Source organism: Hypomesus nipponensis, chromosome 6 (genome assembly GCF_054491055.1).
Source record: "Hypomesus nipponensis isolate SF chromosome 6, ASM5449105v1, whole genome shotgun sequence".
Classification (NCBI taxonomy): domain Eukaryota; kingdom Metazoa; phylum Chordata; class Actinopteri; order Osmeriformes; family Osmeridae; genus Hypomesus; species Hypomesus nipponensis.
The window spans coordinates 727,501-730,000 of NC_140366.1; the positions used below are offsets into that span (position 1 = coordinate 727,501).

General features: G+C 47.3%; 7 non-coding genes and 2 pseudogenes across 7 annotated transcripts in view; all 9 read left to right on the forward strand.

Annotated features, from left to right (window-relative positions):
* The first annotated feature begins 87 nt into the window (after positions 1-87).
* Positions 88-206, forward strand: LOC146284087 (5S ribosomal RNA; annotated as a pseudogene).
* A 176-nt stretch (positions 207-382) lies between these two features.
* On the forward strand, positions 383-501 carry LOC146284088 (5S ribosomal RNA). The gene has a single exon (XR_014759423.1). It is a non-coding gene; the product is annotated as a 5S ribosomal RNA (ribosomal RNA).
* A 182-nt stretch (positions 502-683) lies between these two features.
* On the forward strand, positions 684-802 carry LOC146284089 (5S ribosomal RNA). The gene has a single exon (XR_014761117.1). It is a non-coding gene; the product is annotated as a 5S ribosomal RNA (ribosomal RNA).
* A 184-nt stretch (positions 803-986) lies between these two features.
* Positions 987-1,105, forward strand: LOC146284090 (5S ribosomal RNA). The gene has a single exon (XR_014761070.1). It is a non-coding gene; the product is annotated as a 5S ribosomal RNA (ribosomal RNA).
* A 172-nt stretch (positions 1,106-1,277) lies between these two features.
* LOC146284091 (5S ribosomal RNA) lies at positions 1,278-1,396 on the forward strand. Its single transcript, XR_014759424.1, has one exon. It is a non-coding gene; the product is annotated as a 5S ribosomal RNA (ribosomal RNA).
* Positions 1,397-1,566: 170 nt separating this feature from the next.
* LOC146284092 (5S ribosomal RNA) lies at positions 1,567-1,685 on the forward strand. Its single transcript, XR_014759425.1, has one exon. It is a non-coding gene; the product is annotated as a 5S ribosomal RNA (ribosomal RNA).
* A 174-nt stretch (positions 1,686-1,859) lies between these two features.
* LOC146284093 (5S ribosomal RNA) lies at positions 1,860-1,978 on the forward strand (annotated as a pseudogene).
* A 192-nt stretch (positions 1,979-2,170) lies between these two features.
* LOC146284094 (5S ribosomal RNA) lies at positions 2,171-2,289 on the forward strand. Its single transcript, XR_014761118.1, has one exon. It is a non-coding gene; the product is annotated as a 5S ribosomal RNA (ribosomal RNA).
* A 180-nt stretch (positions 2,290-2,469) lies between these two features.
* The window catches only part of LOC146284095 (5S ribosomal RNA), a 119-nt gene continuing 88 nt past the window's right edge, over positions 2,470-2,500 (forward strand). Inside the window, exon 1 of the ribosomal RNA XR_014761071.1 lies at positions 2,470-2,500. This exon is cut by the window's right edge and continues 88 nt beyond it. This is a non-coding gene — a ribosomal RNA (5S ribosomal RNA).

Below are 2,500 nucleotides of genomic sequence, written 5' to 3' on the forward strand. Positions count from 1 at the left end.
AGAGAGAGAGAGAGAGAGAGAGACCACCTTGCATTGTCAATTGCCAAATCTGTATATGGATAAGTAGCCTATGGTTTTCAACTTATTTCGTACGGCCATACCAGCCTTGCAACGCCCGATCTCGTCTGATCTCGGAAGCTAAGCAGGGTCGGGCCTGGTTAGTACTTGGATGGGAGACCGCCTGAAAATACCAGGTGCTGTATGCTCTTTTGCTCATTCACTTAGAAACTGAAATCTTGCAATATGCACAAGTAGTCCTTCATGAAAGGGGCTGGAAGCTGTTTTCATTTTGACACAAGAGAGAGAGAGAGAGAGAGACCACCTTGCATTGTCAATTGCCAAATCTGTATATGGATAAGTAGCCTATGGTTGTCAACTTATTTCGTACGGCCATACCAGCCTGGCAACGCCCGATCTCGTCTGATCTCGGAAGCTAAGCAGGGTCGGGCCTGGTTAGTACTTGGATGGGAGACCGCCTGGGAATACCAGGTGCTGTATGCTCTTTTGCTCATTCACTTAGAAACTGAAATCTTGCAATATGCACAAGTAGTCCTTCATGAAAGGGGCTGGAAGCTGTTTTCATTTTGACACGAGGGGGAGAGAGAGAGAGAGAGAGAGAGACCACCTTGCATTGTCAATTGCCAAATCTGTATATGGATAAGTAGCCTATGGTTGTCACCTTATTTTACGGCCATACCAGCCTGGCAACGCCCGATCTCGTCTGATCTCGGAAGCTAAGCAGGGTCGGGCCTGGTTAGTACTTGGATGGGAGACCGCCTGGGAATACCAGGTGCTGTATGCTCTTTTGCTCATTCACTTAGAAACTGAAATCTTGCAATATGCACAAGTAGTCCTTCATGAAAGGGGCTGGAAGCTGTTTTCATTTTGACACGAGAGAGAGAGAGAGAGAGAGAGAGAGAGACCACCTTGCATTGTCAATTTGCAAATCTGTATATGGATAAGTAGCCTATGGTTGTCAACTTATTTCGTACGGCCATACCAGCCTGGCAACGCCCGATCTCGTCTGATCTCGGAAGCTAAGCAGGGTCGGGCCTGGTTAGTACTTGGATGGGAGACCGCCTGGGAATGCCAGGTGCTGTATGCTCTTTTGCTCATTCACTTAGAAACTGAAATCTTGCAATATGCACAAGTAGTCCTTCATGAAAGGGGCTGGAAGCTGTTTTCATTTTGACACGAGAGAGAGAGAGAGAGACCACCTTGCATTGTCAATTGCTAAATCTGTATATGGATAAGTAGCCTATGGTTGTCAACTTATTTCGTACGGCCATACCAGCCTGGCAACGCCCGATCTCGTCTGATCTCGGAAGCTAAGCAGGGTCGGGCCTGGTTAGTACTTGGATGGGAGACCGCCTGGGAATACCAGGTGCTGTATGCTCTTTTGCTCATTCACTTAGAAACTGAAATCTTGCAATATGCACAAGTAGTCCTTCATGAAAGGGGCTGGAAGCTGTTTTCATTTTGACACGAGAGAGAGAGAGAGACCACCTTGCATTGTCAATTGCCAAATCTGTATATGGATAAGTAGCCTATGGTTGTCAACTTATTTCGTACGGCCATACCAGCCTGGCAACGCCCGATCTCGTCTGATCTCGGAAGCTAAGCAGGGTCGGGCCTGGTTAGTACTTGGATGGGAGACCGCCTGGGAATACCAGGTGCTGTATGCTCTTTTGCTCATTCACTTAGAAACTGAAATCTTGCAATATGCACAAGTAGTCCTTCATGAAAGGGGCTGGAAGCTGTTTTCATTTTGACACGAGAGAGAGAGAGAGAGAGACCACCTTGCATTGTCAATTGCTAAATCTGTATATGGATAAGTAGCCTATGGTTGTCAACTTATTTCGTACGGCCATACCAGCCTGGCAACGCCCGATCTCGTCTGATCTCGGAAGCTAAGCAGGGTCCGGCCTGGTTAGTACTTGGATGGGAGACCGCCTGGGAATACCAGGTGCTGTATGCTCTTTTGCTCATTCACTTAGAAACTGAAATCTTGCAATATGCACAAGTAGTCCTTCATGAAAGGGGCTGGAAGCTGTTTTCATTTTGACACGAGGGGGAGAGAGAGAGAGAGAGAGAGAGAGAGAGAGAGACCACCTTGCATTGTCAATTGCCAAATCTGTATATGGATAAGTAGCCTATGGTTGTCACCTTATTTTACGGCCATACCAGCCTGGCAACGCCCGATCTCGTCTGATCTCGGAAGCTAAGCAGGGTCGGGCCTGGTTAGTACTTGGATGGGAGACCGCCTGGGAATACCAGGTGCTGTATGCTCTTTTGCTCATTCACTTAGAAACTGAAATCTTGCAATATGCACAAGTAGTCCTTCATGAAAGGGGCTGGAAGCTGTTTTCATTTTGAAACGAGAGAGAGAGAGAGAGAGAGAGAGACCACCTTGCATTGTCAATTGGCAAATCTGTATATGGATAAGTAGCCTATGGTTGTCAACTTATTTCGTACGGCCATACCAGCCTGGCAACGCCCG